The sequence below is a fragment of the Pinus tabuliformis genome, chromosome 5_1, assembly GCF_031772625.1.
Source record: "Pinus tabuliformis cultivar Carrire ecotype Pingquan chromosome 5_1, CPIR1, whole genome shotgun sequence".
Lineage (NCBI taxonomy): Eukaryota > Viridiplantae > Streptophyta > Pinopsida > Pinales > Pinaceae > Pinus > Pinus tabuliformis.
This window is the reverse complement of record NC_142305.1, coordinates 531359566-531382001: the sequence shown is the minus strand read 5'-3', so window position 1 is coordinate 531382001 and position 22436 is coordinate 531359566. Positions and strand designations below refer to the sequence as shown.

At 36.7% G+C, this 22436-nt stretch overlaps 1 long non-coding RNA gene across 2 annotated transcripts in view; it reads left to right on the top strand.

Annotated features, from left to right (window-relative positions):
* The window catches only part of LOC149165875 (uncharacterized), an 85795-nt gene extending 63769 nt beyond the window's left edge, over window positions 1-22026 (top strand). For both annotated transcript variants that reach the window (XR_016260365.1, XR_016260364.1), the window contains exon 3: window positions 21766-22026. This is a non-coding gene — a long non-coding RNA (uncharacterized LOC149165875). The remainder of the gene's footprint in view (window positions 1-21765) is intronic.
* The last annotated feature ends 410 nt before the right edge of the window (window positions 22027-22436 follow it).

Genomic DNA, 22436 nt, shown 5'->3' with positions numbered 1-22436 from the left:
GTTGATATCACCTAATTCGTCCATAATTTTGGGATATGGTTGCTCTCCACAACTTTGTTCACTTTCGGATGAATGACGAAGGTTTCAAGTCGGGCAGTGACATAGAACGGACTGCTTGGGTGTATTTGGCTCAGCGGGTCTCTGTTGGCGACTCCAGGCGGAAGGCTCAGCAAGGTCTGTGAGAATGTTCTGGCTTTTCCACGAAACCTTGAATGCAATACCATAAGTGGTATTTCGCGCAGGACTTAGATGGTATCTGGTATTTTGGTAGGCGCATGCGATTCCACTCAGTGGGTAACACGTGGCATCGAGAGGTGAGAGAAAACCGCTCTCATCGTGCGGTTAACCTCTGCGCTTTTCGTCTATGCGATATCCCCGATGACCGTTGGATCAGGATTATGTATTCTACAACTGAGATGGAGCGGGCTTGTTGCCTTAGGGCTTTGGACCTGTTTCTGTTTTTTGGACCCAGTTTAGAGTTGAGGTCGGGTCCGTTTTGCAAGGGGCAGTGGGGTCCATGGTGGGTCCCTGTATGGACCCTGGGCTTTCCACGAAACCATGGACACAAAACCCCAAAACCTTATTTGGTATATCGCGCAGGACATGGTTGGTATCTGGTTTTGTGGAAGATGCATGCGATTCCACTCAAGGGGTAACACGTGGCAACGAGAGGTAAGAGAAAATCGCTCTCATCGCGCGGTTAACCTTTGTGCTTCTCGTCTGCGCGATATCCCCGCTAGCTGTTGGATCGGGACTTTGCTTTCAACGGCTGGGATTAGTTGTGCTAGTTTCTCGATTGTGAGTCCCTTTGTGGATTCCTTTTGCTTGTTGGTTGTTGGATTGGGGGCAGGTTTTCAACGGCAAGGATTGGTTCCTTCCTGTTGCCTGAGGGTTTCGAACCTGTTTTGTTTAGTGGACTTTTCTTTGTTGCCATCGGATCCATCTGGTGGATGCAATAGGCACCACTTTGTGCTGTTTGTAAGAATCTTGTAAGCTTCAGTCACTGAATTTTGCCACCCCTGCTGTCTGGAGCACTCTTTATATTATGTAATTTGATCATATTAATAGAAGGTTCGTCTCTTACTTCTAAAAAAAAAATGATTTATGGAAATGCATCTATGAAGGGGAGGATGATAATGCATTTATCAAAACCACATCTGATAAGGTGTTGGCCATTTGAGAGAACAAGGACAACAAAGCATGTACCCTGAATATTTCTTCTGGAAGTGAAGAGGTGAGTTCATATAGTTCCAATGGAAAATTCTTATTTTAAATTGAAGAAGTTGAAAGATCTATATGATTCACGTTCATAATTGGAATTGTTCAGTGAATGGTCAAACTCTTCAACCTTGAGTTGAAAGACGTAGCCTCAGAGATTAGAGCCGTCATGTCTTGGTCGTAGCTTCAAATATTAGAGCCATCATGCATTACGTAGATGCCATTGGAGTTAAGATGGACACTCTTCTGACAACATTTTTCAAAGCCCCTTATTCTTCTTCATACTTTCACTATCTTGAAACCCCAGAAGCTAGTGGGCAAATCAAGTCAATTAGTTTTCACACATTGTTGGAAAAGTTTGTAGAATGAGAGAACTTTCAAAAAGAGGAAGAAACCAACTCCATTCTTTGAAAAGCACCAACATTTTTGAAAAACATCAACATTTTTTTAAAGGCATATTTTTGACACTTTAAATATTCTTATGTTTTAAGTATACACATTGTCTTTTTAAATATTGATTATTTAACCATTTTTCAAGTTGTTTTGTTCCTCTTCTCTTTTTTGTCCTAATATGTTTGTTTTTAAGAGTTTTCCAAACATGTGTTTTTTGTTTTTCTTTGCAATTTTTTTTATAATGAATTTTTAAATTTTTTTTGCAATGTTAAAAAAAATAATAACATTAATATTTTGAGGTAAGAATTTTTATATATTTATATATAATTTTATATTCAAAGATGATGACATTTTAAGGGTTGTTTTTTTTTTTTTTTTGGGGTTCAAAAAAATTGATTCAATAAGAGTTTAAGAAAAAGAAAAGAAAAGAAAAAACATACAATTAAAATCAATTTTTTTGAACCCCCCCCCCAAAAAAAAAAAAAAAAATCCCCAATCGGGGTGTGCGCTCGCGGACAGAGCCAATAATGAAAAGGACAACAATTGATGGTGCCACCACCTCCCACACGCTTGAAGCGCTGGAAGCGATGACCGTGGACAGGTTTAAGGCAAGCAGGATGAGGGAAGGTGGCAGTGGCATGCAGTTGGGTTTTCTAATTGCAAAGAGGGATAACAATTCAAAGGGTGTAAGAACAAAGGTGACGACGACGAAAGTGGCGCAGCGACATTGGGAAGACAAGGTGGTTCGACAACTTCGAACGCGGGTTATCGGGTATGTTAACTAACTTTGCCTACAATCCATTATGCTTCCCTATCTCTGGTTTGTTAACTAGGGCTTACATGGGGGCACGGGGTTTATGGGGGGAGCAATTAGGGCGGTGGGATTAGCCTGGAGGAGGAGGTCTGCGAGAATAATCCCAGTTCCATGGGGTCTGCACGAGTGTCTCTCTGTTTCAACATTATGCTCTCTCCCATGGGGATTATTGGGTTGGGTCGAGAAGGAGTCTGCCTGAGTGAATTCCTGTTTATTGTCTGCTTGGCAAACCTGGGGGTCGAGGGTAGGGAAGTTGTAATTGTCTTTGTGTTAAGACCACTTTGGTTCCTGGAATGCTCTGATGCTAAGCCCCTAAGGAGTGTTAGTCGGGGGGGAGGCTGTAGCGGGATGGGGTCTTCTAAATTTGGGGAATTGGCATGCTCAACCGGCTGAAGGGAAGGGAGTGGTTAGTAGGCTGTGGGAAGGATGCATCGCAGGGGATGGGGTTTCGATGTCGGGTCACCGGGAGGACCAAAGTCCAGCTAAGCGAAGGCAAAGCAAGGGGGATGGGGACAAAGGGAGTCAGTGAGGGGCAAAGGAGATGAGGGGCATGGTTCCTGTAGGCTTGGCTTCTAGGCTACAAGCTTGGTAGGTGGCCATGCACCTCGCTTCCAAGACCACGGTCATAACGTGCATAAGGCAGGGGTCATGCAGGGGTATCTTGGGAGTCTCGGGTGGAGGCTCCTTACGTTCGGGGGTTATGTGCATAAATTGTGGGTGGCAGATTTGTTGCATTGACAGAACCTTTGGATGACAGAAATTCAGAAATTAACGTTTTGGAAATTATGGTTTCTTGTTCTTGTAACAGGTCAACCGAGAGGTAACTTTCCTTGGCCAAGAAAAGCACAGAGGCTAGTCTATGGCCAACGTCTGAAGTTGGCAGGAAGGTATAGGGGTATTGAGGCAATGGGTTGAGCAGCGACAGCCAAGGGCTAATGAAAGAGATTGCAGGGGAGCGAGGCCGAGCTAAGCACTGTGGGCAAACGTGGTGGCAGAAAGCCCATGGCCAAATTGATCTAGGAAGCGGTGGCTTCTTATGCAGATGGCACTAGAGGGGAAATCAAACATATCATAGCAGAATAGGAGGAAGATATAAATCACCAAGTGAGCATGGAGGCAGTCGGAACAGAGGATTGGAATAGCCTGATTCCGGATACGGGACACATGAGAGGTCGAGAGACGCAATACAAGCAGACCTTATATCTGTGTTGGCTTATGAAATGCCTCTTGGGCAAAGCCATGGAACAAATTTGGACGAATAATTTCCAAATTACAAACAAGACTTTCAAAAATTGCAATTTCAATTGCTGAAACAGGATGACTGCCTGGACCGTATAGAGAAACATTTCCCATGCTTGTTCGTGTCGACTGAGCTGTCAGACTCCAGCGCGAAAGATCCAGTTTCGATTACTTCGGCATTCGCCGAGCGGGAGGAATAGAATGCTAACTCTTGGTCTTTTTTTTTATTAGTTTTCATGCGGATAACTTTTAATTTACAGTTTGCAGTCATATATATATATATATATATATATATATATATATATATATATATATATATATACACACACACACACACAACTAGAATATGGTTGTGGGCATGACAATCAAGTTTATATAGCTTGGATAGATAAAGTATTTTTTGCTATTGGATGGCTTATAATGTGGTTAGGTGGTCAACAAAGTTGAGACCACCTATCCAAGATCTATATGGTTGTAACTTGCTTACTTATTTTATAATGAAAAAAAAGATCTACCAAGCTTAACAAAAAGAAAACATAAAAAAATAATAAAAACATTAAAATAGTTCTTAAAAAAAATTGTTAAAATAAAAAATAAATAACATTAAAAAAAAAACAAATTAAAAAATCGATGCCCCTTGGGCCCTAAGTAGGTCAAGGTTGATTCTGTGAATCGACCTTGCCCTACCCAGGGCTTGTGGGGCCTAGAACTTAATTGAACCTTCCACAACAATGAATGACACAAGGATAATGCCTTCCAAACACATCATGAACATGTATTCTATAGGTCGTAGTTACATTCTGTCAAACACATCATGAACATGTATTCTATAGGTCGTAGTTACATATTTAAACATAGGGATCTCATATTTATCTTAGAATCATCAAGAAGGTTTGATGCCCTCTCACAATAGCTGCATTATTATCTATTAGGTCATACATTCATTTACCAATCAAAACATGATGAGAACCATAACTAAATTTTGTCATAAAACCATGCTTATAACCAACATATAACTAGAATAATAACAATGATAGAACAACCATCGAAGCCACATAATAACAAGTACATTTACTCATGAATTACAAGGGAAAAAAACTCTTATTAACATATGTGAAAGTCAACCAAGACAGGGATTTCCACGTACAACCTGACTATAGATTGGGCTTAACCAAATCTTTCTTTCAGCCAATCATCCATGTGCCATATTCCAAGCATGAATGTGAGACTCACAACAAAACCAACTAGGGCTTCTTCAGGCTTTACCGCGTATCTCGCCATTATCGGTCAAGGGATTTCTAGGCCTAAAACCCTCATCGATACAACCAGGCTTTACTGTGTATCCTGCGATTATCGGTCAAGGGATTCCAAGGCCCAAACAAAGAAACATACACTACCAAGCTTTACCGCAATCCCGCCAAAACTGGTCAAAGTATCACTAGGCCCTAAATAAGCTTGGATGCCTTCGGATTTCTTCAACAATACCTTGTGGAATTTTCCCATCTCCACCCTCAAGCTTTACTGTGTATCCTACCATTATTGGTTAAGGGATTCCTAGGCCTTTGGGAATTTTCCTGAGACCACCTCACTCGGTTCCAAAACCATCCACCAATCCAACTCAACTAAATAAAAGAACCTCATCACACCATGGCTATCTAGAAATGACAAGGCAAGTGTTGGGTCTAAAATGCGGATGCAAATTAGAGTTTCATTTACTATCAATCTGGGGAAGTAAAACTTTGAGGAACATCCACCGTATGTGGACTTAGAGACAAAGTAAACTAAGCTAGGTGAAGAAATGCCAAAGATCTCTTACATGAGGTCTTTCATTGGGATCTCCAACACCTATTTAGTCATTTAACAAAATGAAATCTAAAAATTAAAAGACATTATGACAAGCGTAAGAAATATTGAAGCTTTCTTATAGGAGACTATTCATTAATATTTCTAACCATTTTAATCAATAAACTAAGAAATGAAGGCATTTAAACATATTCAAATTGATTACAGAAAATATTAAAGCTCTCTTACAAAATACTATTCATTTATATTTCCAACATCAAGATTTTTAAACTAATAAAATTAAAAACATAAATGAAAGCTTACTATGCCAAAACAAGTATGCAAGTGAGGCAATGGGGGCCCTCCATAACTCCACAAGCACACCTAAAAAGAAGTCAAATGTAGAAGAAAATATAATCCACTTTATTTATCATCAATTGCAAATTGCAATTACAAGCTTCAAGTTCTACATTCCAAGAGATTCTAAATCTCCATTACAATGATCCTAAAATCTAAAATTACAAATGAAGGACTAAGTTTCTAAATTCTAAAAAATTAAGATTACAAATGAAGAAGATAACACTCTTATTTATACAACAAGATGAGATAACAATCTCATAATGATGATCCACTATTCCCTCCTTTGATCCACATATTTCTCAACCAATGGTGACACATAACTCTATCCTTCATGATCTTCTCCATGAGGTCCATGATCTCCTCAAATTCGAATTTGAAAATAGAGTGCCACATAAGGGTGTCTTAGAAGCTTCATTTGTACCTACACATGTCAACAAACTCATTCTAAGTGTTAGATATGAGTATATGGATATTATTTTATAAAGTTTAACCACAAATTCTCTTAAAAATACTAAGAATTAATAATGTTTTGGAAAACACAATGGTAACCCATTTAATGATGAAAGTGAAGCTAATGTGATGCCATGGTGGTGGAATAGAGGTGAGAAAATGTGTGAATGGAGAGAAAGTGGATGTTGAATGGAGTGAAAGTGGATGTATTTTAAGGGTAAATTTTGAACATGTTTTAAAAATGGCAGTGAAAACGAAATTTTCGTGCAAAAAACGCTTTGAATACGAAGAAGTGTTGATACTGGAACGATAATTTTTTTTAGGGTCACTTTTCAACATTTTTAAAAAACGCCAGTAAACCCGAATTTTTATGTACAAAAAAACAGTGGTTTATGAAGAAAAAACACACTAATGTTTTTGATAGAATAACGTTTTTCTTTCTTAAGTATAAATTCAACATGTTTTCAACCATAACATGCTAGATACAAAAAAATTTGGAATTTTTTCAACCATAAATTAAAAAACCATGACATTATGAACAAATTACATGACTAAATGAATCAAAATGTCATTATTTGTATGTTGAATGAAACATACATTATATCTTTAATTTAATGTTGCATTGTAGATATTCTAAACAATAAAAATTATCATAATTAAGACATATAATCCATCAACATAAAAATAACTCGTAACTTCTTATTTAACACCATATGGAAATCAAAATTTTTATTTCAAGATACGATGCAAACATTATTGAAAATGAAATTAACTTAGAAAAATATATAAAGCACACATAATAAACCAGACACAAAATATTGACGGAAAAAACTTCAGCCTCATGCTTCCTCACGTATTCTCTCTCATATTTTCATTCCCTAAAATAATTGAATATATTGTTACAAATAAATAGATGAGAGATAGTGTTCTCAAGATAGTGCGTGCTATCTTAGACACTTTTGGTTGAGATAATTTCTCACGAGACACACACCAATATAGGAGTTACCTAAACTAACTCCTATCTTAGAGGAACAACCCAAGAGTTAGGCACAAATTCCTAACTTGGAATATTTAATTTATTTATTTATTTTTGGATTTATTATTGTTTTGTGAGAAAGGTTAACATTCCCCCTCTCAATGATAAATCCAAAATAAGAACGAGGAACCATCTTCCAAGTTCTCATGTTCATCTCTGAATGTCGCTTGATAATTCCATCACGTGCCAAGCCGCAAAAGGATCCAACTGTCCTTTGTTTGAAAACAGTATCCGGTGTCCACTGACACAATTTTGATGAACGTCCACTGGCGTATTTGCTGATGATGATCGCCCACTGGCTGATGATGTTGAAAAACAACTCAATGTTGCTTTTGCTATGATGAAAGCTGCTCACTGCTTCTTTGGCTGTCGATCGCCCACTAGCGAATTTGCTGATGCTCACTGCTGATGAAAAAAGCCCACTGGCTGATGAAGATGCCCACTGGCTACTTCGCTGATGTTGTCGAGGCTTTCAATCTGACAACCACTTGTCAATTTCATTGACATTTTCCCCCCTTTGTCAGCTGAAAGGAGAGGCAATCTTCTCCAAAATATATTTGAACTCCCCCCCTTCAGGTGTAGGAGAGTTTCACTGTTGTACTCCCTCGTTCAATTGCATGAGAGTACCATCATCGGTTCACTGCTGGTTGCACTATGTGCGATTGTAGTCGGTTGTAGAACTGAGACAATCTTTTGACTGTGGATGACCATTCCCAAGGATCGATCCATTCATAATGTATCTTCAATCTGGCTGATTTTTGTTCGTTGCGACATTTTGCTGAGGAATGATTGGGCTTGCCACAATGGCAACAAGGATGGAGATCAAAACACTGATCTTCCATATGACTGGTTCTTTGACAATGAGAACATTTCAGTTGGACATTAACTTCAGGTTGCGTGCAATTCTGTTTGTCTGCAATTTTCTCAGAACCTACTGAGGTGAGTTGTTCAAGAAATCCTGCACTGATGAACTTAATTGGCTTGGAATAATCTGGGATATGTAAGTTGGTGTCATCAGTGACATATCCTAAGCCTCGTCGATTCTTGTTATTTTGAATTTCTTCCCAGGGCTTGATGATGGGTTTGGAAGAAATTTGAATTTGATCATGAACAACTTCGACACTTGAAGTTGTTTGGATGAGTGATTTGGAATCAACATCTTTATCTTCATTTGTATGGTTGAATGACCTGGAAGAAGCACTCTTTTGTTGCAGCTCATCTCTTTATAGTTATGACTCTATTTGAAGTAACTCAATGGTTTCATGTGTTTGTTGTAGATGTCGTGAAAGATCAGCAAGAGTTTCTTTGCTGATGTGCACCATGTCTTCATCACTAGAGATGATCAAACTATGAAGAATGTTTAACCACTGAATATGTTGCGCCATCTGAACTTGCTCACTTGAAGTCAGGCTCTCTTGTCGTAGATGTCGTGCTTTGAACTGTTTCACTTGATTTTGTTACTTGAATGACACGCTCGCTTGCTATGGGACTTGAATGACACGCTCGCTTGATTTGTTTCTTATTGCACTTGCTGGGAACACTTGTTAGAGTTGTATAACTTTCTTGCTTAAACTCTGGAATTCATGGTCACTTGATGTCGATCTCAACTTGCTTGATTTACTTGATAACTTCACGCTCACTTGAAGGAATTGCCACGCTCGCTTGACGTCGATCTCAACTTGATTTGTGTTAGAGTTGAACTTGTTTGGTTGCTGCAATGAACTTTGTACTGTTTTGACGCAAATTGCTTGAATGAATACTCACGCTCGCTTGCAGGAGATGTGAACTTGTTTCTTGTTTGCTTTAGAATTAAAATTCGTGCATTCACTAGATTCTGCTTAAAGGAAGGGTGTCGAACACTGTCGAAAATGCACCCAAAAAACACTTAATGATCTAATGAATCACTACAATGAATTCAATTTGACTTAATTCAAGACTTGGGTGTTGGTTTCAACCAAGAATGCACCCTTACAATTCAATGTAATTTGAGTTTGATGACAAGTTCAATAATGTTGATGTAGACTGTGCTCTGAAACGTTGAAGTTTACAGATTCATTAACTTGATTGTAGTGATGTAGACTTTGCTTTGAAATGCCAGAGTTTGCAGATTCATGAACTTGATTGTATTGAGTGAATTTGTTTGTTGAGGTAGAATGTCGACGTTGAAAACTTTGATTATTTGTTGTAGTGACGCAAATGCATGTGTTGAGCTTAATTATCCTTCCTTGATGCTATTCTGTTACAAGTGTTGTGCTTGCTTGCATTGAACTTCATTTGTGTTAAATGAGATCATTTATGTGTCAAAACTAGACGCAAATAAAAAATGCAACAACATGAAGCATGCACCATCATCAACACACTCTTCGTGCACCTAAGATCCCCTTATTCAATTTCGGGCGGATCTAGGACACAATCACCACAAAAAATATGTCTTTATTAAGTAATAAGGTCATCAATCTTTCTTCTTTTACAACATTTCCACTGAAGCTTTCTCAAACAATGAGAATCTGACGCTTGCAAATTTTAGAAGCAAATGCATTCAAAAAACTGACTCAACCTCCTACAACAATGAGCTTTCTTTTGGAAAACCGATCAATTCAAACTTAGAGAGAAAGAAAAATCAATCCTTATCACTCCACAAAATCACTTATTGCTCCAAATTACAAAAGTTTTGGACACTTACATTTATGTCCATTTCATAAAGTCATCTCCACTTATATGTTTTTCAATTTTCTTAAAAACAACCATCAACCTAAAAAATTTTATTATATGTTCTTTTACTTTCTTTAAACTATCCAATTCAAAGTGTGAGAAAGTAAAAAAAAAATTATCGACTTCAGAAATTCACCTTTAACTCCACAAAACTCAACTTATCACTCTCAATATCACTAGCCACTCCAAAAGAAAAAAACTTTATGTTAAACACTTATCTCTCAAAAAAAATTTACCATTTTGTTGTCGCTTCTTCTTATTTGTGCACAGGCTGTGGCAGCCTATGATACTCAAATCTAGTTCTTTTTGTGTGGAATTTCTTGAACCTGCAAAGGCCCACACATAGGCATGAGTGTTATTGCTGAAGTTGATCAACAGCAAAGTGACTCCCCTAGCATTCTTGGCACAATGTGCATAAGCGCGTACGTATTCTGATCCTTCTGAAGTTGTGTCAAGAACACGTGTTCCCATAAATCGATGCCAAAGAAGTGCACTGTAATAATCAGGATTAGGTGAGAAATCTGTTGTGTTTAAAAGGCCATAGCCATCCAAAGTTTCGCAAAATTCCTGTCAATTGATTTACGGTATCTGTCTCAAGATGAGTTAAATTGCGCAGCCCAGTGGTCAGACGAGGACACAGAACTACAACTCAAGGATATTGTAATACCTATGATAGACCGCGCTATATTTAATGAAAGTTCTGGTAGTCGCAAGCAAACATATTCGAGACTATGGTTTTCTCAGAGAAAAGAGAAACTGGGGCTAAGAAATCCGAAGAAAGCAAGGATCTACAAGGCTCTCAGAAGGCCATTTATGTGTCATTCAGTACAAGCTTTTCCATCATCATCTCCATCCTCGAAATGTTCAGACGTCAAGCGATAGAATATTTGCAAGAGCTTCAGCACGTCGGTCTCACAGAATAATACACGGCATGTTAATTGCCAATATTCGGCAGATAGCAGAATGAAGCGGTTGTATTTGTCCACAGAAACAAAGATTCTAAAAGAAAACCTTATAAAAGAAGAGCCTACAGAAGTTGTACAGGAGTTGTACCTTAAAATTATAGACTCATTGAAGGCTAAAGTTAGGCCTCCGAATGCTTGGCGTGATTCATTACTGAAAAACTGTAAGAACAAGGAGGATGTGGAGTTGGATTTTGAAGTCTTGGAGAAGCTTCGAAAATTGAACTGGCAGTGTTCCAATTGGGCCCAACAAATTACTTTAACAGTTGTTTCTACATGCATTCGTGCAAATTCTCCACGCCTTGGGTTAAGAGCACTCTGGATATGAAATCCTGTCCTCCTTAGACTACGCTTTCCTAATATAGTTCAACAACGACATCAAACCCTAGGGCATTGCCCACAACACGTCAGATTTACGCCTTGGTTAGATTTGACATTCCTTTAATCGTTTCTCTGACTGCCTGATCTCGCCTAGGGTTTTCATGTAACCCGTTATCCGTTGCATCTCTAGATTCTGCATGTTTAACCTCTCAGATCAGTTACCCGGATTAGTTTGTTGCATTCTTACAACTCTCTTCTTTGGTTCAGTCCCGAGCGCGAGTCGCTTATGTCCACGATGCGTGCCCTCCGTAGCTTTCGTAAAAATCGTGCATCTTTCTGCAGGTTCCAAACGGCCATGCAATTGGGATGAGGGGTGAAGGTTGGCGCTTAGCACACCATGGACAGTGACGTACTACCATCTACAGGGCACAAAACTTTTCTCACAGTGGAGTGATTCCCTTAAGCGATTTCACAATTAGACCATGGCGCATTTTCATCAACGCAGTCTATATACAATGTATTCTCCACTCATTAACTCTGACCTCATGTCCGTCTATGCAGCGAGAAATCTTAATAACGACTTCACACGAGCATACATCTTTCAAGTATCTCTCACATCATCTGATCTCACAATTTCTTAATCAGCGACAATTCCAACACACAGATATTGGCTCCGATACCACATATTGAAAATGGAATTAACTTAGAAAAATATATAAAGCACACATAATAAACTAGACACAAAATATTGACGGAAAAAAACTTCAGCCTCATGCTTCCTCACGTATTCTCTCTCATATTTTCATTCCCTAAAATAATTGAATATAGTGTTACAAATAAATAGATGAGAGATAGTGTTCTCAAGATAGTGCGTGCTATCTTAGACACTTTTAGTTGAGATAATTTCTCCTTTGGTTGAGATAATTTCTCACCAAACACACACCAATATAGGAGTTACCTAAACTAACTCCTATCTTAGAGGAACAACCCAAGAGTTAGGCACAAATTCATAACTTGGAATATTTAATTAATTTATTTATTTTTGGATTTATTATTGTTTTGTGAGAGAGGTTAACAAACATTAGTGATATAAACTATCTTAGACAATTATTCAAAATCAGTGATATTTTCTTGCACACCATCAGAATTCACATTTTTAGATGAATGACTGGATGCTCACAAAGATGTTCCATATTCTTCTCTTTCATAAACTAGTGCCCCATCTGAGTCCACATGCATGCCCACCATTTCAGGTTTCAAAATTCTTCTAGATCTACGACTGGTTTCCGCAGATTCCCATCTCAACATTGTTCCTTCTGGTAACAACCTTTTCAGAATCTCTATCGTCTTGAAGCGAAGAGTTCCTCTCTTTGTTAAATTGAAGTCATAAACAAATATGTCAACATCTTCCAATTTTATGATGTCTGTGTGGCGACGATTTATATTTGTACCCTTTCTTTTTCTCTTTTCGCCATTTTTTTTGTCAACTACCATCTCTGGCTTATACACACCATTGAATGGGTGTGTATTTGTGGCATACCAATGTACTTCAACACTTGTAACATCCTCATTTTCTATAAAGACATTTATAACCTTAGCAACCCAGAATGGATAGCCATTGGGATCTCCATCTGCTAGCATTGCAATCATGCAACCCTCCTTAATATCCTGTACTGAACCCCTGTAAAGGTCTTCCATGGCTTCACGTTGTGCACGAGATCTTCTGGAACCAATATACATCTCTTTTTCCTCTGCCTGTGAAAAATTAATAATACCTTGAGATTGTTATTGTTCAACAATGTTTATTTCCTCATGTTCAATTGACACATTTTGTGGCTCAATAAAATGATTTTTCAAAGGTATATCTTCATTTGTTGTTGTTGAAATGATATCACTTTGATTATTGAAAAATGACTCCTACCAAACTGAATCAGCAATGTCAAAGTACTCATATGTATATCTAATACATTTTTTAATTTCTTCTAGGCAATCAAAATAATTTATATCTCTATTCTGTTTGCATGCATTATGAACTTCACCAACTGATTGTAATAACAATATTTTTGATGCAAATATTGGATGATCTGGAATGAACTTCAAAAATTCCAAACTTGATGACAGTGCCCATTCTGTAGTAGTTGAATACTTCTTGCCCCATATTAGTGGTTTCCCATCAATTTTTTTGATACGAAATTGATGTTGGAAGCTAATGTCATTAAGTTGTTCAATGCATTTCTCCTCACCATGCGATCTCAGAATAAACCTTTGCATGTCAACAATCTCTTTCAACACATCAAAAGTAGGCTCTGGCATGTATGATTTCTTAATACATTCAATTAATGATGGTAAGCTCCCAACTTCCTTCCTCCTCAATGTGACTGAAAAACGACTAAACAACTTATCAATATGGTCATGAGTGTGCCCAACAAGAAGGAAACGAACCTTTACCTTCTGAAAAATTTTCAATTCAACAAACATGTTTAAATATCCAAAAACAACCTGATTTTTGTTTTCACGGCAAGTGTTGTCCAATTGTAGATACAAAACTTCAGGAAGATTACCAGACCAATGAGAAAGTACATCATGAATTATTGTTATTGTCAGATTTGCATCATTATGAATATTTGGAGCTGTGAAGTACACCCTTGGCAACATTTTCCCATTGAAGACCATAAAACTGACCAAGTGATACTGAATAAAATTTTCCTCCTGTAAATTTTTGAATGTGCGAACAAAATGTGGTAAAAGTGTTTTCTTCTAGTCCATACCATCAATTATCAAACCCAAATATTTATTCGGATTATCATAACACTTCTTTTGATGCTTGTACAACCTTTTCCTTTCACTTGTTTGTTGTTCGCGATGCTCTTGAAGTTCTTTGACAATTGAATCTACACAAAATAAAAGAAAGCCATTAAGAAATATGTTTTCATAGTTGATGACTATACAATTTTAAAAGTTAAAGTTATGAATGCTTACCTCTTTCTGACCCTTCACATTTGTCCATTTTTTATTTAAGAGAAGCACATGTACTGCAAATCCTCATCCTTGTCTTCTTAGGAATACAGACATTTTTTAATTCTTTCTTCCATACCTTCACAAAATATTGATATGTAATAAACCGATCATGTCCCTCAGCACCTTCTACATATTCTTTGTATAAGTCGTAGATTTCTCGTCTTGAAAAATTATCTGGAATATGTATTGTCTCTCTATTTGGCATACGCTCTCCATGCTTTGGAAAGAAACCTTTCGTCCATGACATTGCAGTGTTTGATAATGGCCCAAACTGTCGTTTATGACGTACTTCTGAATAAAAGGTGGGATCCTTTTCCAAAATTTTTGAATTCTCGAGAGACAAAAATTCCCCATCGAATGAAACATTTTGAAAGTCTTTCTACAGATAAATAAAAACCCAATATGATAATCATAATCTAACAATGTTGATTGCATGCACCCAACTAAATATGAATTTTGCATGCTTTTATTCATTGACAAATATCTCTTCCTTTTCTCTAATGCAAATTTGAAATCCATATGTTTCAAATAATCTTTTTGACAACATTCACTTGAAATGAGAGCGCTAATAGAACTTCTTCTCGTTAGATATTATGCTCTACCCCTTATATAGCTAGAACATTTTGCATTGATACGAAAAGGTCTGCTCCTACTCCTTGATACAATATTTCTTGGCAACATCTCCATCATTGGATCATCATTAAGAGGAATGTTATCCACACTATGATCAGTTGTGCTTTTCAAATACTGACTTGGAGGATATTCTTCATCTTCCCCTTCTTCATTGCTACTGTCATAGTCCTTAGAATTGGGACTAAATGGAAAATTTGACTCAATGTTTATTGGATATTCTTCCTCATGTGCATTGTCAGTGCTGATCTCATAGTCCATAGAATTAGGACTATGTCGAAAATGTGATTGTTTACTTATTGAAAATGCTACATCCTGTCCTTTGTCACTGCTACCTTTATAGTTATTAGGATTAGGACTAAGTGCTTCATCCTGTCCTTCATCACTACTGCTCTTATAGTCCATAGGATTAGGACTAAGAGGACACCATGACACCCCATTATTTTGAAAATTTTCATCATGCTCTTCATCACTACTGCTCTTATAGTCCATAGGATTAAGACTAAGTGGACACCTTGACACTCAATTCTTTTGAAATTTGTCATCATGTTCCTCATCACTGCTGCTCTCATAGTCCATTGGATTAAGACTAAGAGGACACCGTGACACTCCATTCTTTTGAAATTTTTCATCACGCTCTTCATCACTACGGCTCTCATAGTCCATAGGATTATGACTAAGGGACATTGTGATACTTCATTCTTTTGAAATTCTTCATTATGTTCTTCATCACTGTTTCTTTCATAGTCCATAGGATTAGGACTAAGTGGACATTGTGACACTCTATTCAGTTGAAATTCTTCATCACTGTTGCTCTCATAGTCCATAGGATTAGGACTAAGAGGACACCGTGACACTCCATTCTTTTGAAATTCGTCATCATGCTCTTCATCACTGTTGCTCTCATAGTCCATAGGATTAGGACTAAGAGGACACCGTGACACTCCATTCTTTTGAAATTCGTCATCATGCTCTGCATCACTGCTGCTCTCATAGTCCATAGGATTAGTATTAAGAGGACACCGTGACACTCCATTCTTTTGAAATTCGTCATCATGCTTTTCATCACTGCTGCTCTCATAGTCCTTAGGATTAGGACTAAGTGGACATTGTGACACTTCATTCTTTTGAAATTCGTCATCATGCTCTTCATCATTGCTGCTGTCATAGTCCATAGGATTAGGACTAAGAGGACACCGTGACACTCCATTCTTTTGAAATTCGTCATCATGCTCTTCGTCACTGCTGCTCTCATAGTCCATAGGTTAGGATTAAGAGGACACCGTGACACTCCATTCTTTTGAAAATTTTCATCATGCTCTTCATCACTGTTGCTCTCATAGTCCTTAGGATTAGGATTAAGTGGACACCGTGACACTCCATTCTTTTGAAATTCGTCATCATGCTCTTCATCACTGCTGCTCTCATAGTCCATAGGATTAGAACTAAGAGGACACCGTGACACTCCATTCTTTTGAAATTTTTCATCATGCTCTTCATCACTATTTCTCTCATAGTCCTTAGCATTGGACTAAGTGGACATCGTGACACTCCATTCTTTTGAAATTCGTCATCATGTTCTTCATCACTGCTGCTCTCATAGTCCATATGATTAGGACTAAGTGGACACCGTGACACTCCATTCTTTTGAAATTCGTCATCATGCTCTTCATCACTGTTGCTCTCATAGTCCATAGGATTATGACTAACTGAACATCGTGACACTCCATTCTTTTGAAATTATTCATCATGCTCCTCATCACTGTTGCTCTCATAATCCTTAAGATTAGGACTAAATGGAATCCATAACTCTTTATTTATTTAAAAATCTTCATCTCCTCTTTCATCAGTGTTGCTCTCATAGTCTTTAGGATTAGGACTAAGTGGAAGAATTGACTTTCTATTCATAGTGGAAGAATTTCCATTATATTCATCAATATGACTAAAGTTGTTACGCAATAAAGATGTTGATGCTGTACAAAGCGATACTTCACTATCAGAAGAATCCATTTCTTTCAAATAGAAGAGGTTGAATGATACAAATGCAGACTTTCATAAAGATATTATATAACTTAGATAATGAAATTTTCCCTCCAAAAATTTTGTTTTATGTATTTCCCTTCACTATTTTATTCTACAATTTATTGAAAAATTTTAACTAAATTTTTATATGAAATAAATCTTTAAATTTAAAAACTTTTACCTAAATTATTTTAACAGTTAAACTATATAATATTTAGTAAACAATTGATTTTTATTTTTTTTAGTACCTTCTAAAACAAATTAATCCCACATTCGCCGCGCTATAAAACAATTCCATAATATTCGTTTTATCATAGTTTCCTATATCGCCGTAAAAAAATTAACATGTTAATTTATTTTTTTTAAACAAATTAATCCTACATTAACTGTACGGTAAAACATCTATGTAATTTAACCTATATAATACATTTCATTATCACTATTACTTACATCACATCAAGGTTTTCCGAGGTTCGTTAAAAGACTTTGAACAATTTTGTGGAGCAGCTACATTGCTATCAACAACATATTTAACTAAGGATTATCGCATTTGAAAGGTTAGTTAATTTTTTTTTCTTTGCAAATTTTAAAACTAAATAAGTTTAATGAAGTTTAATTTTATTTTTTTTCAATTAAAATTTATTGTGGACCAAATTTATTCACTACATCCGCAGTGGGTATGGTGGGCCCGTAATGCTCACGGTAGCCAAATGGGTCCAGTAATACTCACGGCGGCTGAACGGGCCCATAGGTTGGGGGCGATGGGGATGGCTACCTAGCCCTCCGCCCCACCCCACCAGCCCGCGGGGTGGTGGGCCACCAAGGTGGCGCGGGGAGAGCAAGAGTCACCCCGCTACCCTGCGGACGGGCGGGTCGCCGAGGTGGCGCGTGAGGGCGCTGCCCCGCCACACCGCGGGTGGGCGGGTCGCCAAGGTGGCGCGGGGGGGAGTTGCTGCATCTCCCCCCTGCGCCAACCCAGCGGCCCGCCCGCGAGGTGGCGGGCCGCTGAGGTGGCGCGGGGGGGAGTTGTCGTCGCCCCGCCACCCAGCGGGCGGGCGGGCCGGCAGGGTGGCACATGGGGGAGTTGTCGCAGCTCCCCCCTGCGCCACCCAGACGACTCGCCTGCCACCCCACGAGTCGGCGAGTCGCCAGGGTGATGCGGGGGAGCTGGCCACCTCGACAGCCCGCGACCAGCCCCACCCTGGCGTCTCGATGGTCCGCGGGGTGGCGAGGTCACCGGGGTTGGGTAGGGGGCAGTGGTTGGGTTGCCATGGTGGGCTAAGGGGCCGGACCCAACGGCCGGCTCAGTTGGCCGACCAATTTTCAAGGTGCGGCGACAGGGTGATGTATTTTTTTATTTTTATTTTTTGAAATTGTTATAGTTTATAAAATTAATTATCATTTATTGTTTTTGTTGTTAATTTAAGTTACTATGTTTTTGTCATTTACTGATTTATGTGTGTATTTTTTTCAAGAAAATGGCATCAAAGAATATTTCTGTGAATCTTTGTGGACCAAAGACTCTTAAAAGTGAATCTTCAAACAATATTGGTGACAAGCCCCACCTGAGCTGATGGCTACCAATATTTCAAGTGCCTCAAATGATAAGAAGATGATTTCATATTGGAAGAAATCAAAAGAAGTGAAACTTCCATCGAAAATCTGGTATGTGAAAGAAAGAGAAAGCGAAAATGTGTAGATATATCTTAATGTGATATACTTAATGATAATGGAATTTATGACGTGACGGGAAGAGTCATAGACATGTGTTCGGTACTGGACAGTGAAGTTGTTTACATACTTACAAAACCGCCCAAGTCACATGAAAAGATTAAATACTAGTTATCATATTCATTATATGACACGAGAGTGATATCTACAAAATTGTGTAAACAAATTGTAAATGAGATGAAATAAAATATCGTAAGTATTGTTATTTATATTTGTGTTTTGCGTTCTTGTATTTGTTTCGCTATATTTTTTTAACTTTGTTTTTATTGACATATGATATTTTTTTTGGCAGAATTTTGTTGAAAGTTGTTCAATTAAGTTGGGAGGCATTCATTTCATATAGCATGATATTATGAAAATTGTCAGCACTTTCTACTCAGTGTCAGAAAAAGATATGACAAACAAGCAAAATGTAGTAATTCATGACGCTACAAAACTACATCCAAGGGATCAAGGAAAAAATTCTTTAGTGGATAAATCTAGCAAGAGTAGACAAGTTACTTTTGAAGATGAGGAAGTTGAAACTGACAGTGAAGAATATGTTGTCGTTACTGAGGATGACATTGGAACTGAGAAAAGTTGTAAAAGACCAAAAGTAACAATGCCCAAGAATAAATCTGTTACAGTTAATGATGAGAATGTTATGAAGAAGAAAAGTAAAGTTGAACATTTTGAAGTAGTCATTACCAACAGTCAAGAACCTAGTGAAACTTCAAAAGAAAGTAGAGAAATCATTACACCAGGAGCTGATTTAGAGGATGACATTGTCAAAACAAAACAAAATGCCATTCCACAGAACTTAACAAAGAGAAACTTAATTGAGGGTGGTCGCACATTTCAGCTTAATGTCAAACAAATCTATAAGGTAAGTGAAGGACAATGTCAATATCAAATCAGAAAGCCACACCATCCGCATGTTCACAACTTGAAGACATTGATGAGATACAATCCATATGCTCGTGTGGTTAATTATGTGCTTCTTGTTGATCCAATTCAAGTTCCCAACAAAGAAGCATTTGATAAGTCAAAATGTTTTGAATACAATTATTATGTGCTCAGGGGGAACCATTCTGTAGAAGCTCAAAGACAATTGATAAAGGAATATCCCAATAACCGACGTTTCAAAACAATGAAATGTATCATTTATATTGGTTTATTAGATACAAAAGCAAAGTTAGTAGCATGAGATCATAATTCAGATAATGAATATAGGATGTCTATGACTTTCATCCAAAGGGTTGGATTTGTTCCTAGTGAATTTGAAGAAAAATGTGGCGGGGATAAGATAAATGTTACTGTAGATTTCCGAAATGAATGTTGTATGGAAATAGGCTATCAAGTTGAAGAGAAAATCAATTCAAAAGGTGACAAAGGACAAATTTAGTGATTTATTCAGAGGTGTTGATAACATTTTCCACTTGGCATTTAGAACTAGAGAGATATGGGAGTTGATTAATGAGATTTTTAGCATGTGGGAGAACTTTGGCATTAAAAACCAAAAGGTCAAAAAGTCTAATCCATTGATATGTAGCAATAGTAAATCAGGTGCTGAAATGAAGCAACTTCCAGAAGATATGACTATCACACCTTTGAGAGCATTACAAGGAGTGAAGAATGAAAAACTTGTCAAAGTAATATTATCTCATGTGAAGTCAGGGGAATTATCATTAGAGGAAATGTCTGAAGAATTTCAAAAGTAAGTTTGTTGAATTATTTTTATTTATTTCTAGATTATAATTTTCTTTAAATATAACATATTGTTATTGGTAGTATTTGTTATACATATCATTATATTAACTTTTTTTACTTTATCTATGCAGTCACAAAGTTTATATGAAAATTCAAGAACAAATGGTCAAATTGTTGAATGAAGATAATTGGGATGATGTTGTACGCAACTATCCAGATTAAAGTTCTACATCAACATTAAATTTTTTTTATCTTGCGTTTAAAAATGTACGTTGATTTATACATTTATTTTTATTCATCTGTATATTACTTTTAATTTATAACTTACACATATATTTGTTTATTTTATAAAAGATGAAGAAGGATGATAATGGAGCACTAGATAGTTTCAGAACCTTTATTGAAAAATAAAGATCGAAAGACTGAAGAGGCAACGTCTTAAGAATGTTGAACTTGATCCAACTCTTACTCATTTCATTTGAAATGGGCTAGACACTATTCAATATCAAGTAATACAAGGCGAGTGTGAAGACATTGCTAAATTCATACCTAAAAGGGATTATGTCTTAGTTATTGCAGATATTCCCCATGGTTTCAATATTCCAAACATTGACTATGATAGTGACCCTTATACTTATCAAGCTTTTAGTAAAGTGGTTGCGGGATTTCTAAAAGTCACGTCATCACTATTATGGAGATTTGTGACATTTCATTCAGGCAGACAATTGACAATGTTATTGTCAAGCTTCAAGGAGAAAACAAATTCAAAGATGCATCTTACATAGTAAGACGTTTAAAATGTATATTTGATTAATGTTAAAAAATTCATTTATATACAAGTTAATTGAACTTTTACTATTTCATGTTACAGGCAAAAGTCAAATCTTCTTAACCATGAAGATCAACCATTTACAAATGATTGTGAATTCATCCATATTGATAGTTGAATAAAAGATGATAGCTATATATCTATGATTTTTAATCGGGTAGATGGAAAGAGTCATAGTCAAATATTGACTTATGATGTTGTTGTGAGAAAACTAACATATGAAGACAAAAAAGCAAAAAGAGAGATAGTTAACATTTATAAAAAACCATAGTTATTAATTAACTATCTTATAGACATATGTTCAAATAAAAGAGTTTGGGTTTTGGATTTATTTTCTGACTCAGGTAAATTTTATTATATGGAATTGAATTTCAATATGTTATTTATTAATTTATATGTCATTGTATTAATTTACTTCATTATTTCTTTCGTGCTTGATAATTAGGTACGACACTAGTGTGTTGCCTTCAAAAAGGAAGAAAATGCATTGTCATTGAAAAATATCCATTACAGTGCAATTTTATTCAACAAAGAATTAATGCTCTTGAATTTCTTCCAGATGCAATGCAAGAAATTGAGTTGAAGAAAGGGGACTTTAGTGAATCACGTGTGACAAAAAAGGCAAAAGAACCCCAACCACCATTACATGGAATGATTGGAAATGCATACGTTGAGAGACTCGCAGACATCAAAGATCCATTAGAGGAGAAAAATGAGCAAAATGAAGCAAAAAATATTGTAGAAGAAGACAATGATGAAACTCCAGAGGACGAAGAGTTTGAATTACATGACATTGTTGATTAAATTTACTTTATGCTTGGAAATCAAGTTCATTTTTTGTAATTCTTAATTAGTTATACTTGTAATGTTTTGACTTTGACATTTTATGAGAAGTATAAGCACTCAATTAAAGTTGTTATGCGTTTAATATTTGTATTATGTGATTTTCGCATTAATTTTTATGTTAATCAGTATTTTTTGAAAAAACACAGTGATTATTATTTTTTTTACATGAAATTCACTAAAAAAAAACAAAACAAAACAAAAAAAACACAAAACTATTATTTAACTATTTTTAGTTAAAATTTTCCTATAAAAATTGTGATTTTGACATATCATCTCTAGCAAAAATTTATCAAAACATGTAGTTTTTTAGTTATATTTATGTTAAAAATGTTTTTTTTGTCAATTGTTAAAAATTATTGTTTTTTAGAAACAATTATTTTATGT